The sequence below is a fragment of the Petromyzon marinus genome, chromosome 46 (assembly GCF_048934315.1).
Source record: "Petromyzon marinus isolate PM22_M1 ecotype Great Lakes invasive population chromosome 46, UKy_Petmar_22M1.pri1.0, whole genome shotgun sequence".
Lineage (NCBI taxonomy): Eukaryota > Metazoa > Chordata > Hyperoartia > Petromyzontiformes > Petromyzontidae > Petromyzon > Petromyzon marinus.
Window position 1 is genome coordinate 13428697 of NC_133712.1, and position 16341 is coordinate 13445037.

Genomic DNA, 16341 nt, shown 5'->3' on the forward strand with positions numbered 1-16341 from the left:
CCCCCCCCCCCCCATATAGCCTTAACAGACTGTAGGGGCAAGTGCTGTTAGCGAGCGCCTATGAAGGCCGGGACGGCACACGAGGGGGTGGATGGTCAGCACCACGCCCAGCCGCCTTTGTCTCCCTATTGGCGATGTTTAAACACCGCGCCAGGTACTAATTTGAGGCTGAGTCGACCTAGGGGAGACCCAGAACCGATTCAGAAAATAAAAAAAATCGTCACCCCGTGTTGGCCGTGAGCAGAAAAAAATCGAACTCGGATCGGGGGAGGCGTGTTCGTAGCGCAGTGCCGCGCTAACCGCTGCGCCATCGCTCCCCGTATGCACACAACGCGAACGCGCGCCGCGTGTCACTGCGGAGACTGGGGGAGAGGGGGCGGGGGAGAGAGAGCGGGGGGGGGGGCGAGATGAGAGCGCGCGACGTGGAGCGAAGGGAACGGAGCCTGCGGGAGACGTGAGGAGACGCGGGGTGGAGAGACGTGGGGGGGGGGGGGAATGGGGGGGGGGAATGGGGGTGGGCTGGGGAGGGAATTGGGGGGGCTGGGGGGGGGAATGGGAGGGGGGGTAATGAGGGATCGCGGGAGGTGGGTTGACGATAATGGGGAGGGGGGGAATGAAAAGAGAGAGACGGCAGAGAATGAGATGGGAGAGTGGAATTAATTAATTATATGGCTGAAGGAATGTGAGGAATGAGGGGAGGGAGAAGTGAGGTGTTGAAGGGGAGGTAGGAATGAGATGAGAGGTTGGGAGGAATGAAATGAGGGGGAGTGATGAATGAGAGATGGGAGTGAGGGGGGTATAAACGAGTGGGGGAGAGAATGAGGTAGGAGGAACGAATTGAAGAGAAGGCAGAATGATGAGATTAATAAGGCAGGAAGGAATGAGAGGTGAGGTGAGAGAGGGAGGGAGAGCGAGGGAGAGAGAGAGAGAGATGGAACGCGGCTGATGAGCCCGAGAATATCTTAAAATAGTTTGTGCAGCGGGGAGGAGAGGGAATACAGGGAGCGCTCTCATCCAACAGTAATCACTGACAGTATATATAGACTGTATATGTGGATAGTGCACGTACGTATAGCCACACACACGCGCACGATCTCCCGTACAGCCACGCTTTACGCACTGCTGTGTGGGACAAGTGCTGTTACCGCACGAGCGGGCGTGGTGGCTGTCGCACCACGCCCGCTGTGCACAGACAGCGCACCAGGTACTCGTTTAAGGCCGAGCCGACCTCGTCGGGGGGAGAGGGGGGGGGGGTAGGGGGGGAGGCCCAGGACCGGTTCAGAGAATCGCCACTGATGTTAGCCGCGCACTCAGGAATCAAACTCGGGTCGCCGGGTTCATAGCGCAGCGAGATCACCATCACTGCTGCTCACGACGAAAGCCACGGCCATGATGATGATATTGCTGCTGCTGATGATGATATTGCCGCTGCTAATGATGATATTTCCGCTGCTGCTGATGATATTGCTGCTGCTGATGATGATATTGCCGCTGCTAATTATTATATTGCTGCTGCTGATGATGATATTGCCGCTGCTGCTGATGATATTGCTGCTGCTGAGATGATATTGCCACTGCTCATGATGATTGATTGAAAGAGGTGGCAATTATGGTTTTTAAGCTGGTGTATATATGTTGAACTTCTTTCGCACCGTACGTAGCCAGCCGTGCTAATCGGAGGTGCGGGAGAAAGACGTTGATGCTGATACCAATGAAGATGATGAGAGTGACAATGATACTGATGATTTTATTGATGGTGATGATGCTGGTGGTGGTGATGATATTGATTAATAATTTTAATGTACTATTTTATTGTGGTTTTTTGCTTTTATTATTTACAATTTATTATATATAAGATTATTTTTATTATAAAAATGTTTTTATTTTTATTTATTTATTGTTTTCTATCTACGTGACTTTACCGAAAGAACAAAAAATATGATATTGATGGCAGTAATAATGATGATGCATCAAACTGTTGTTTATTGATGATCATCATCCTCGTCCATCATCATCCTCGTCCATCATCATCATCATCAGCAGCTCACATGAATGTTGCGTAAGGGTTTAAAGTCCCCCGGGAGAGGCCAATCGACGCAGACGCCGCCTTTCGCTGTCAGATTCACTCGCGGGGCTCCTCAATGGCATTGCACATCAAGTATCCTTCGCACACAACAGCCGCGACATATATTCATCACCACTTTCATCATTGTTGTCATCAGCAACGGCAGCACCCATGATCAATCCACTGCTGGGTGATGGCCTCCTCTCTCCTTCTCCCTCCTCCTCCCTCCTTCCCCCTCCTTCCCCCTCCTCCCTCCTCCTCCCTCCTCCCCCCTCCTCCCTCCTCCTCCCTCCTTCTTCCCCCTCCTCCTCCCTCCTCCTCCTCCCTCCACCTCCATCCTCCCCCCTCCTCCCCCCCTCCTCCCTCCTCCCTCCTCCCTCCTCCTCCCTCTTCTCCCACCTACCCTCTCCTCCTCCCTCCCCCCTCCTCCTCCCCCATCCCAAGTGGCCGCCGTCCTTGCACGTGCCGTTGAATTTCTTTCGCGCCGCACACGGAGCCAACCGCACGAATCCCGGCCCGCGCGATGCAACGATCCAACGGCGTAGCCGGCCCGCGCGCTCCGTCTCCCTCGGCGGACGTCACCCCTGGACGCGTTCCCGTTCCTTGGGCTGCCACGCGGCTGTTCGTCTCGACCTGCCGGCCGTGACTCCACCTGGCCCCGGCCTTACCAACTTCCCCCCCCCCCGCAGCGGTAGTCACCTTTGCCGGTGCCTCTGAACCGCGTGCGTTCTCTAGGCCACGGGTCGACCCCTCTGTCTGTCTCGCAGTGTGATCCCAAGCGTGAGATTATATACAATCATCATCATCATCATCACTACCAACACCAACATCACTATCAGCATCATCAACACCACTACCATCACTATCATCACCATCAGCATCGTCATCAACCCCATCATCATCATCATCAATCGAGAAACTGAGTAAACATTGAGACATTGCGTGACAGTTATTATAGAATCTGCACTTAGGAAGACAAAGGCGGCCGGGCGTGGTGCTGGCCATCGACCTCCCTAGTGTACCGTGCCGGCCTTCATAGGCGCTCGCTAACAGCACTTTCCCCAACAGTCTGTTAAGGGCTATACGGGGGATCTTTGTCTTTATTGTGTCCCAGCCCAAGTGCGATAACGACTCTCATCACCACTCCACGTTGCACTTCGCTCTCCTGACCTCGCTCCCTTAATGAGACGACGGCCAATTACCCTGATAGCCCCTCCTCCCCCAACCCCAATTGCAGCAGTAGCAGCAGCAATAGCAAAAGCAGCAGTAGAACCAGCAACAGCAGTAGCAACAGCAGCAGTAGCAACAGCAGCAGTAGCAACAGCAGTAGTAGCAACAGCAGAAGTAGAAACAGCAGCAGTAGTAGAAACAGCAGCAGTAGCAACAGCGGCAGCAGCATTAACATCAGACGTAACAGTAGGAGCAGCAGTGACAGCAGTAGGAGTAACAGCAGCAGTGACAGCAGTAGGAGTAACAGCAGTAGGAGTAACAGCAGTTGGAGTAACTGCAGCAGTAAGACCAGCAGTAACAGCAGCAGTGACAGCAGTAGGAGTAACAGCAGTAAGAGTAACAGCAGTAGTAGTAACTGCAGCAATAACAGCAGCAGTAACAGCAGCAGTGACAGCAGTAGGAGTAACAGCAGTAGGAGTAACAGCAGCAGTAACAGCAGCAGTGACAGCAGTAGGAGTAACAGCAGTAAGAGTAACAGCAGTAGGAGTAACAGCAGCAGTGACAGCAGTAGGAGTAACAGCAGTAGGAGTAACAGCAATAGGAGTAACTGCAGCAGTAACAGCAGCAGTAACAGCAGCAGTGACAGCAGTAGGAGTAACAGCAGTAGGAGGAACAGCAGCAGTAACAGTAGTAGGAGTAACAGCAGTAGGAGTAACTGCAGCAGTAACAACAGCAGTGACAGCAGTAGCAGTAACAGCAGCAGTAACAGCAGCAGTAACAGCAGTAAGAGTAACAGCAGTAGGAGTAACTGCAGCAGTGACAGCAGTAGGAGTAACAGCAGCAGTAACAGCAGCAGTGACAGCAGTAGGAAAAACACCAGTAGGAGTAACAGCAGTAGGAGTAACAGCAGTATGAGTAACAGCAGCAGTAACAGCAGTAGGAGCAACAGCAGTAAGAGTAACAACAGTAGGAGTAACTGCAGCAGTAACAGCAGCAGCAGTGACAGCAGTAGGAGTAACAGCAGTAGGAGTAACAGCAGTAGGAGTAACAGCAGCAGTGACAGCAGTAGAAGTAACAGAAGGAGTAACAGCAGTAGCAGTAACAGAAGCAGTAACAGCAGTAGGAGCAGCAGTGACAGCAGCAGGAGTAACAGCAGCAGGAGTAACAGCAGCAGGAGCAGCAGCAGCAGGAGCAGCAGGAGCAGCAGTAGGCGCAGCGCCGCAGGGAGCTGCGCGGGTTTACGCAAACCCGCGGTGTTTGGAAGCAGGGAGGAGGTGGTTCGCGAAGCACCGCAGAGGGCCTTCATCCAGCAGTGGATTATCGATAAGAGCTGAACGATGGTGACGACCTCTGCTTGTTTGGGTGTGTGTTGTGTGTCTAGGTGTGTGTGTGGGGGAGCGGTAGTGTAGCGGTCAGCGATACGCTGCGCTACGAACCTGGCGACCCGGGTTCGATTCCTGCTCACGGCCAACGCCAGTGACAATTATCTGAACCGGTCATGGGCCTCCCCTAGGTCGACTCAGCCTCAAACGAGTACCCGGCGCGGTGTGTAAACATCGCCACTGGGGAGACAAAGGCGGCCGGGCGTGGTGTTGGCCACCCACCGCCTCGTGTGCCGTGCCGGCCTTCATAGGCCCTCGCTAACAGCACTTGCCCCAACAGTCTGTGAAGGCTACACAGGGGATCTTTGTCTTTACCTTTGTCATATAGTCACCTGGATCCATGTAAGTGCTGCTCTCCCGAAATCCTTATTTTAACCTTAGATAGCCTGCACTGACCGGCGCGGTGAAGTATGGTCACTCAAATAACCCACCCAAGTAATTCTACACGTGGTGGTGAGGCCCTCGTACAGCAACGAATCGACAAAGGGCGTTGTCGTTTTTAAATTATTTAATTGGGGGAACGGTGGCGCGGTGGTTAGCGCACTGAGCTATAAACCCGCCGGCCGCAATCCATTGCCGACCGCGGCAATCATCAGTGGCGAGAGAGTGATTTCTGAACCGATCATGTGGGGTCCTCAGCCACTTTCACCCTCACCAAACCACACTAACCTACGCGGCGAGGTATGGTCAAACAGCACCCCCCCCCTCTCCCCATGTCCGACACGGCGTGGGGAGGCCTTCATCCAGCAGTGGACTGAGCATGACAACGGATGCAACACAGGCGGCTGGGTGTTTACAGAGTCAACGCCAAAATCACCTCCTGCCCACATGAGCATCGCGGTACACCGGTACTTATCCGCTGTTTTAAAGCCCTGCAGGGCCAGCGGCGACAACTCCACATTCTTATGGCGGTGCGAGTCTCCCCACAGGGCGATAACTGCTGACTTCGCAACAAGTTGATACTTCTTTATCGAACCTGGAAGGATGATGGGGTGAGTCAACCCCCCTATCATCTCTCCCCCAGCCAGGTTTGGAGCTTGCTGTGTCGTTGAGCCACCTGGCTCGTTTAGTCACGTGGTTCATACAGTCACGTAGTGCAAAGATACGCCTGGGCTCATAGAGTCACGTGACTCATCAAGGAACGTGGCACATTGCGACTTGTGCTCATAGGGTCACGTGGCTCAGTCACGTAGCGCATAGATCCACCTGGGCTCAGAGTCACGTGGATCATAGAGTCACATGGCTCGAGGGGTCACGTTGCTCAGAGAGTAAAGTGACACATAGATTTACCTGGCTCATAGATTCACCTGGCTCATAAAGTCACCTGGCACATAAAGTCACCTGGCTCATAGAGTCCCGTGGTTCATAGAGTCCCGTGGTTCATAGAGTCACGTGGTTCACAGAGTCACGTGGTTCATAGAGTCATCTGGGCTCACAGAGTCATCTGGGCTCATAGAGTCATCTGGGCTCATAGAGTCATCTGGGCTCAGAGTCACGTGGTTCATAGAGTCATCTGGGCTCAGAGAATCATCTAGGTCCATAGAGTCACGTGGTTCATAAAGTCATCTTGGCTCAGAGTTATCTGGGCTCATAGAGTCATCTGGGCTGATGGAGTCACGTGGCTCATGGAGTCACGTGGCTCATAGAGTCATCTGGGCTCATAGAGTCATCTGGGCTCATAGAGTTACCTGGCCTCATAAAGTCACGTGGTGCATAGTAACCTGACGCATACATTTACCTGGGCTCATAGATTCACTTGGGCTCATAGAGTCGCGTGGGGCATAGAATCACGAATGGTCGCTGATGTCGGCGGACGGACGGAGATGATTGCATTGTGGAGAGAGTTGTGAGAGATAATTAGGACGACGCGGAGAGAGGAGGTGAGGCTGTCGGAGATCCACCACGCGTCCACCCCACTCCCATCAAGCACCACGCGAGCGGGTGATGATGCTGATGATCGTGGTGGTGACGACAACGACGACGAGATTGGCGATGAAAATGGGGACGACGATAATGATGATGATGATGACGGTCATGTCCAGGAGATTTGTCCAATGATAATGGAACTCACGATGACGACGATGATGATGATCATCATCATCATCATCACGTGAATGATCTCAATCAAGTACTCACACCGGCGGTGATGATATTAATGATGATGATCATGCATTGGATGGCAATTATAATCAAAGATAACAGAACGCTTGATGATGATGATTGCTATCATCATTGTGATCTTAATAATATCCGGCCAATGCTCACACCATGATGATTGCAATGATCGTGATGATGAAATTTTTGAAAATCATGATAATGGTCGTGACGATGATGATGGTGGTAAATAAAATGACGGTAGTGGAGGTGATTGAGACAATAGTCGTAGTGATGATGATGGTGGTGATGATGATGACGGCGATAACAGAGCAGGATGCCCCACGGCATTCACGGGGTCCGGGATCAAACTCGGTTGCCTCATCACTCGGATGCAGCGGCGCGCTCTAGCGCAGTGTAGCGCTCTCCTCTCACTCTCTCTCTCTCTCCCTCTCTCTCTCCCCTCTCTCTCTCTCTCCCGTCTCTCCTGCAGTCGACAATGACATTAGCAACATCGTTCTTCCTTCATCACCGCCACCACCAATCGTCTCTCCTTCGTGTGAAACACCATCACCACCACCATCATCACCACCATCACCACCACCATCACCTCCATCTCCGAGTCTTCAATGACCTTAGTACGTCTACCCTCTCCTGCCACTCTCTCTCTTCATATCATCATATCTCCTTTGCATAGAACACCATCATCACCATCTCTCTCTGCCATCACCATAAATCACCTCTCTCTCTCATCACCTCTCTCCCATCACCATCACCACCTCTCTTTCTCTCATCACCACTACCTTCACTACCATCACCACCTCTCCCTCCCATCACCGCTACATCACCACCTCTCTCCTCGACTCTGCAATGACCTTAGCACGTCCCCCCTCTCTCTCTCTCCATCTCTCTCCCATCACAACTGCCACCTCCTCTCGATTGCGTAAAGCCCCATCACCACCACCATCATTACCATCACCATCATCACATCCGGACAAACTCACCTTCTGCGGGTGCTTCATGATGTATCGCAGTGTCCCTTTCTCACTCTCCCCGTGTCTCTCTCGTCTCTCTCCCCGTGCGCGCTCTCTCCCCCTCTCCACCCCCCTCTCCCCCCCTCTCCCCTCTCCTCCCCCTCTCCCCTACGCTCCTCCCCCTACACCCCCCCCAATCTCCCGGTCGCTTTGCCCGGAGTTGATAGCACGGGTAGTGCGGACTCGACCATTATTACATGAGAGGGAGGTGAAGACTATCTGTATACTAGTAGCAGAGAGAAAGAGTGATATCAATGATACATTTTGATATTTTTTTGTTTAATATTTAAATTCATTTATTTCACATTTATATACAAATGTGTATGTGTTTCATACCTATGGTAGTTACATTCAAGTATGCCCGCCACTGCCCCTCCTCCCCGGGTAGAGTGGTATAGTCTTGGGTTCGGCTGAGCCGGTGGTTTAGGATTCCCCCCTTCCCTCTGTGAGAAGTGGACTCGTCCACGCGTGCGGAGCGAATGCCTTTGAAGGAGCTGTGTGGAGAGGCTGGGTGACACCACGCCACGCTGTGCCACGCAGTGCCACGCCACGCTGTGCCACGCCACGCTGTGCCACGCCACGCAGTGCCACGCCACGCTGTGCCACGCCACGCCACGCAGTGCCACGCCACGCTGTGCCACGCCACGCTGTGCCACGCTCCACCACTGTAAACATCCTAACGTGAAGAGGCGTTATTTTTCCTTATTCTTCCAATCTACCGCTGGACGAATGCGGCTTGATCCACGCCGAGACGGTTCGAGAGTGCCGCTGCACAATACTTCACCACGCTGGTCATTGCGGGTGCGGTGCAAGAAGGGGGAGGGAGGGGGTGGGGTGAAGTACGAGAAGCGGTTGACAGGTTCAGATATCACTCGACATTGATATCGGCCTTGAACGGACGATGTAAATCCCTCCCCGATCACCATCTCCGCTCTTCGGTGCAAAATCCAGAACGGTTGTAACCGCCCCAGGGTGTGAGACTCCGCGCCGGCAAAGAGAAAGATCCCCCCCCCCTCCCGTGTAGCCTTTGACGGGTTATTGGGGCAAGTGTCGTGTAGCGAGTGGCACCTGTGAAGGCCGGCACGGCACACGAAGCGGGTTGGTGGGTTTGCTGGTACAGTACCACGCCGGGCCGCCTTTGTCTCTTCTCGTGACGATGTTTACTGATCCCGCATAGATACTCCTTTGAGGCCGAGACGATCTGGGGGAGGCCCAGAACTGGTTCGAGTAATCACCGGTGCTGGTGGTCGTGGGAGGGGGGGGTGATTGAACTCGGTTCGTAGCGCAGTGCGCTAACCGCTGCGCCACCGCTCCCCTCCTGCCAAACGCATGAGCTGCTGCTGTTTGCAGCGCGGTGTACGCGGGTCTCGCAACACCCAGGGACACCGGCTGTCAGCCTCCATTCATTCACGCGCACGGTCAATTACAACACTCACACAAACACCTGCGCCTGTTACAGTCGGACTTACATGGTAGATGGACCGGCGGTGTCTCGGGATGCCTATGCGCGTGTGCGTGTCTGTGTGCGTGGAGCGGTGTTGCCACCGAGGGAGACAAAGGCGGTCGGGCGTGGTGCCGGCCACCCACCACTTTGTGTGCTGTGTCGGCCTTCATCAGTTTCAGTTTCATTTATTAGGTAAAGCCCTGTGAGCCATGCGGCTCTTGACTCGGGTGCAGCACCTTCATAGGTGCTGCTCGTAAAACAGCACTTGCCCCAACAGTCGGTTAAGGCTATATGGGGGTTCTTTGTCTTTGGAGCCGGTAGTGTAGCGGTTAGCGCGCTGCGCTGTGAACCCGGCGACCCAAGTTCGATCCCGCTCACGTTCAAAAACGGTGACGATTATCTGAACCGGTGCGGGGCCTCTCCCTAGGTTGACTCAGCCTGAAATGAGTACCTGGTGCGGTGTGTAAACATCGCCACTGGGGAGACAAAGGTGGTCGGGCGTGGTGCTGGCCACCCACCCCCTCGTGTGCCGTGCCGACCTCCTTAGGTGCTGCTGGCTAACAGCACTTGCCCCAACATTCTTTTAAGGCTTTACGGGGGATCTGTGACATTGGTTTGTATAAATGCGTAGGTGTAGAGGTTATACATTGAGGATGGTTGTGTAGGCGTCTTAATGTGCTTGCTATGTGTGGGTGCGTGTCTGTGTATCTGTATTAAGGAGCGGTGACGCAGTGGTTAGCGCGATACGAAACGGGCGATTCCAAACCCGGCCGATCCAAGTTTGATTCCCACTTCAGGTGTCACCAAGACCGGTGACGATTATCTGAACCGGTGCTGGGCCTCCCCTAGGTCTACTCAGGCTCAAATGAGTACCCGGTGCGATGTATAAACGTCGCCACTTTGGAGACAAAGGCGGCCGGGCGTTGTGCTGGACACCATCCCGTCGTGTGCTGTACCGGTCTTGATAGGTGCTACTACTCGCTAACCGCACTTGCCCCAAAGGTCTGCTCGAGGCTACACGGGGGACCTTTGTCATGACGTGTTTGCTGGGCTCACCCAGACGTTCAGTCTCAGGGGATTGTCCAGGTGAACATTTTGATTCACGAATTAAATAAAACCTCTCTCTCACTCTCTCACTCACACGCTCTTGCTTTCTCTCTCTCACGCCCTCTCCCCAACTCTCACGCCCTCACCCTCACTCTCTCTCACCCTCACTCTCACCCTCACTCTCACCCTCACTCTCTAGCTCTCTCTCACCCTCACTCTCTCACCTTCACTCTCTAGCTCTCTCTCTCACCCTCACTCTATAGCTCTCTCTCTCTCTCTCACGCTCTCTCTCTCTCTCACCCTCACTCTCTCTCACGCTCTCTCACCCTCACTCTCACGCCCTCACTCTCTATCTCTCTCTCACCCTCACTCTCACGCTCTCTCACGCCCTCACTCTCTAGCTCTCTCTCACGCTCTCTCTCGCCCTCACACTCTCACCCTCACTCTCACGCTCTCTCACGCCCTCACTCTCTAGCTCTGTCTCTCACGCTCTCTCTCACCCTCACTCTCTCTCTCACCCTCACTCTCACGCCCTCACTCTCTAGCTCCCTCTCTCACGCTCTCTCTCACCCTCACTCTCTCTCGTCCTCACTCTCTCACCCTCACTCTCTAGCCCTCTCACGCCCTCACTCTCTAGCTCTCTCTCCCTCTCACGCTATCTGTCTCACCCTCACTCTCTAGCTCTCTCTCACGCCCTCTCTCACTCTCACGCTCTCTCTCTCACTCTCACCCTCACTCTCTCACTCTCTCACCCTCTCACCCTCACTCTCTCACGCTCTCACGCCCTCACTCTCTAGCTCTCTCTCTCCCTCTCACGCTCTCTCTCTCACCCCCACTCTCACGCTCTCTCTCTCACCCTCACGCTCTCTCTCACTCTCTCACCCTCACTCTCACCCTCACTCTCTCACCCTCACTCTCTCACGCTCTCTCTCACTCTCTCTCTCACGCTCTCTCTCACGCTCTCTCACCCTCACTCTCTCACCCTCATTCTCTCACCCTCTCTCTCACGCTCTCTCTCTCACGCTCTCTCACCCTCACACTCTCACCCTCACTCTCTCACCCTTTCTCTCACGCTCTCTCTCACGCTCTCACGCCCTCACTCTCTCTCACCAGACTCGGCGTGCCCACCTCACAGACCTGGCGCTCATTGCCATGCAGCAGAACTGTCGTAGTAGCAGCAGTAACAACAGCAGTAGCAACAGAAGCAGCAGTAACAACAGCAGTAGCAACAGAAGCAGCAGTAACAACAGCAGTAGCAACAGAAGCAGCAGTAACAACAGCAGTAGCAACAGAAGCAGCAGTAACAACAGCAGTAGCAACAGAAGCAGCAGTAACAACAGCAGTAGCAACAGAAGCAGCAGTAACAACAGCAGTAGCAACAGAAGCAGCAGTAACAACAGCAGTAGCAACAGAAGCAGCAGTAACAACAGCAGTAGCAACAGAAGCAGCAGTAACAACAGCAGTAGCAACAGAAGCAGCAGTAACAACAGCAGTAGCAACAGAAGCAGCAGTAACAACAGCAGTAGCAACAGAAGCAGCAGTAACAACAGCAGTAGCAACAGAAGCAGCAGTAACAACAGCAGTAGCAACAGAAGCAGCAGTAACAGCAGCAGTAGCAACAGAAGCAGCAGTAACAACAGCAGTAGCAACAGAAGCAGCAGTAACAACAGCAGTAGCAACAGAAGCAGCAGTAACAACAGCAGTAGCAACAGAAGCAGCAGTAACAACAGCAGTAGCAACAGAAGCAGCAGTAACAACAGCAGTAGCAACAGAAGCAGCAGTAACAACAGCAGTAGCAACAGAAGCAGCAGTAACAACAGCAGTAGCAACAGAAGCAGCAGTAACAGCAGCAGCAGTAGTACGGTAGTAGCAGTTCCATTTCATAGTTTCATTTATTTTGGTATAGCCCTGTGAGCCATTCGGCTCTTGAATCGGGTGCAACCACAACAAACAAAAAACAAAAACATGAACAAGAAAACATCTTAAAGTGACTATGTGTGACTGTGCAAACAGAAAATGCAGGAAAAAACACGTAAAAATATTTCTGCAAACTCGGCAGCCAACATGATCAACATCATGTTCACCATGGTGTGGTTGCCGATGGTTGAGAACATTGTAAAGATGATGATCGCGATGATGACGCTGACGATGGTTGTGGTGATTGGCCTCGTGGCGATGTTAATGGCGGGTTTCCCCCAAACCTCCCTCCCTGCCTCCCACCCCAAACAGAAGACTGAGGGACGAACCACAACGCCCTCTTCTCACGTGCCCGACACACCCCCCCACAGCCCCTCCCCCCTAGCCCCACACCACCACCCCCCACAGCCCCTCCCCTAGCCCCACACCACCCCCCCACAGCCCCTCCCCTAGCCCCACACCACCCCCCCCCACAGCCCCTCCCCTAGCCCCACACCACCACCCCCCACAGCCCCTCCCCGCTAGCCCCAAACCACCACCCCCCACAGCCCCTCCCCTCTAGCCCCACACCACCACCCCCCACAGCCCCTCCCCCCTAGCCCGACACACCCCCCCACAGCTCCTCCCCCCTAGCCCCACCCCACCACCCCCCACAGCCCCTCCCCCCTAGCCCCACCCCACCACCCCCCACAGCCCCTCCCCCCTAGCCCCACCCCACCACCCCCCACAGCCCCTCCCCCCTAGCCCCACACCACCACCCCCCACAGCCCCTCCCCCCTAGCCCCACACCACCACCCCCCACAGCCCCTCCCCTAGCCCCACACCACCACCCCCCACAGCCCCTCCCCCCCAGCCCCACACCACCACCCCCCACAGCCCCTCCCCCCTAGCCCCCCCCCCACACCCCCCCAAACCCCCCCTTCCCTCAAAACAGAATGTGACAGAACCGAGCCCGCACGGTGTCCCCCACATCCCCCATGGTAGATGAGGGGGGGAGGGGGGCAGACGAGGCTACGGTTTGGGGGGTGGAGTAGGGGGGGGTAGCGGAATTTGAGGAGGGGGGGGAAGCAGCTGTTGGTGACGAGGCGAAGGGGCGCGACAGGTGTGGGGGGCTGAGGGGGGGGGGCAGAGAAGGAAGGGGGTGGGGAGGGGGAGAAATCAGACGAAGGGAGATTGGGAGGAAGAGGAGTTATGAAAGGATGAGATGATTAACAAGGGAGATGATTAACAAGAGAGATGATTAACAAGGGAGATGATTAACAAGGGAGATGACTAACAAGGGAGATGATTAACAAGGGAGATGATTAACAAGAGAGATGATTAACAAGGGAGATGATTAACAAGGGAGATGATTAACAAGGGAGATGATTAACAAGGGAGATGATTAACAAGGAAGATGATTAACAAGGGAGATGATTAACAAGGGAGATGATTAACAAGGGAGATGATTAACAAAAGAGATGATTAACAAGGGAGATGATTAACAAGGGAGATGATTAACAAGAGAGATGATTAACAAGGGAGATGATTAACAAGAGAGATGATTAACAAGAGAGATGATTAACAAGGGAGATGATTAACAAGGGAGGTGATTAACAAGGGAGAAAATTAACAAGGGAGATTATTAACAAGGGAGATGATTAACAAGGGAGATGATTAACAAGAGAGATGATTAACAAGAGAGATGATTAACAAGGGAGATGATTAACAAGGGAGATGATTAACAAGAAAGATGATTAACAAGGGAGATGATTAACAAGGGAGATGAATAACAAGGGAGATGATTAACAAGAGAGATGATTAACAAGGGAGATGATTAACAAGGGAGATGATTAACAAGAGAGATGATTAACAAGGAGATGATTAACAAGAGAGATGATTAACAAGGGAGATGATTAACAAGGGAGATGATTAACAAGAAAGATGATTAACAAGGGAGATGATTAACAAGGGAGATGATTAACAAGAAAGATGATTAACAAGGGAGATGATTAACAAGAGAGATGATTAACAAGGGAGATGAATAACAAGGGAGATGATTAACAAGAGAGATGATTAACAAGGGAGATGATTAACAAGGGAGATGATTAACAAGAGAGATGATTAACAAGGAGATGATTAACAAGAGAGATGATTAACAAGGGAGATGATTAACAAGAAAGATGATTAACAAGGGAGATGATTAACAAGGGAGATGATTAACAAGAAAGATGATTAACAAGGGAGATGATTAACAAGGGAGATGATTAACAAGGGAGATGATTAACAAGAGAGATGATTAACAAGGGAGATGAATAACAAGGGAGATGATTAACAAGAAAGATGATTAACAAGGGAGATGATTAACAAGAGAGATGATTAACAAGGGAGATGATTAACAAGAGAGATGATTAACAAGGGAGATGAATAACAAGGGAGATGATTAACAAGAGAGATGATTAACAAGGAAGATGATTAACAAGAGAGATGATTAACAAGGGAGATGAGAAACAAGGGAGATGATTAACAAGGGAGATGATTAACAAGAGAGATTATTAACAAGGGAGATGTTTAACAAGGGAGATGATTAACAATAGAGATGATTACCAAGGGAGATGATTAAGAAGGGAGATTATTAACAAGAGAGATGCTTAACAAGGGAGATGATTAACAAGGGAGATGATTAACAAGAGAGATGATTAACAAGGGAGATTATTAACAAGAGAGATGATTAACAAGGGAGATGATTAACAAGAGAGATGATTAACAAGGGAGATGATTAACAAGGGAGATGATTAACAAGAGAGATGATTAACAAGGGAGATGATTAACAAGAGAGAGATGATTAACAAGAGAGATTATTAACAAGGGAGATGATTAACAAGAGAGATGATTAACAAGGGAGATGATTAACAAGAGAGATGATTAACAAGGGAGATGATTAACAAGGGAGATGATTAACAAGGGAGATGATTAACAAGGGAGATGATTAATAAGGGAGATGATTAACTAGAGAGATGATTAACAAGAGAGATGATTAACAAGAGAGATGATTAACAAGGGAGATGATTAACAAGAGAGAGATGATTAACAAGGGAGATGATTAACAAGGGAGATGATTAATAAGGGAGATGATTAACTAGAGAGATGATTAACAAGAGAGATGATTAACAAGAGAGATGATTAACAAGGGAGATGATTAACAAGGGAAACGCAGGAGAAGGGGGCCTGGTGCTCAGGGGGTTGGAGTGAGAGGTGAGGGTCGGGAGTCAAGGTCGGGGTCACTGGTAGGGTCACGGATGTGAGTCGAGATCGACTTGCCGTGGGAGGGTTGGGGTTCGGGCCCAGGTGAGGGCTGTCGTGGAGTCAGGGTTGAGGTTTGAGTCTAAGTGAAGGGTCGGGCTCGAGGTTGAGCAGAAGCGGTGGACATTTGCTAATAAATTGCAAATGTAGCCAATCGAAGACCTCTTCGATGTATCTAAGATTGTTAACAGCAAATTTAAACCGGTTATAGCAATCGGTTAACCGGAACCAGCCCATTTAGAAAACGATTGAACTAGAACCGGTTCATCCCGTTTACGGTGCGCGCCCGAACCGCACCCGAATATCAAACCGATTCCGTTCCCGGGCGCTCAATCCTCCTCAGCCTCGCGCGGGGGATGCTGGCGGAACACCTCCTTCGACTCACCACCTCCACCTCCTCATCAACGACCTCCACCTCATCCTTCACGACCTCTTCCTCTGCCACCTCCTCCTCCTAAACGACCTCCACCTCATCCTCTCCTCCACCACTTTCTCCTCCACCACCACCACCTCCTCTATCTCCTCCTCCACCATCACCTTCTCCTCCTCCACCATCACCTTCTCATCCTACACCACTGCCGCCACCTCCTCCTCCTCCTTCAGGCAGGGTCTCTGGGGAAGTACCCAGGGCAAGCATGGCAGCTGCGTGAGCTACGTCCCTGAACCTCGCCCCCTCCTCCCCCGGCATCAGGAGGAGGAGGAGGGGGCGTGGGGGGCACGGAGATGCCAACCCCAGCTGCAGGCGATGCTCAAATTCTCGCCCGCAACTTTCATCAGCGAGCCGAGCCCCAGGCTATTGTGGGTTTGGGTTGGGTCCTACGTGGGCGCCCGCAACCAGATTTCAAGCCAATGGTGAGTGGACACATAGACTCCAAGAACGGCAGGCGCATCTTACAGATGCCAAGC

General features: G+C 52.3%; 1 protein-coding gene across 5 annotated transcripts in view; it reads right to left on the bottom strand.

The window, feature by feature from the left end:
* LOC116952307 (plasma membrane calcium-transporting ATPase 1-like) overlaps positions 1 to 7821 on the bottom strand; it is a 76547-nt gene extending 68726 nt beyond the window's left edge. For all 5 annotated transcript variants that reach the window (XM_032971536.2, XM_032971532.2, XM_032971534.2 and 2 more), the window contains exon 1: positions 7716 to 7821. The gene's annotated coding sequence lies outside the window, so the exon portion shown is untranslated. The remainder of the gene's footprint in view (positions 1 to 7715) is intronic.
* Between the last annotated feature and the right edge of the window lie 8520 nt (positions 7822 to 16341).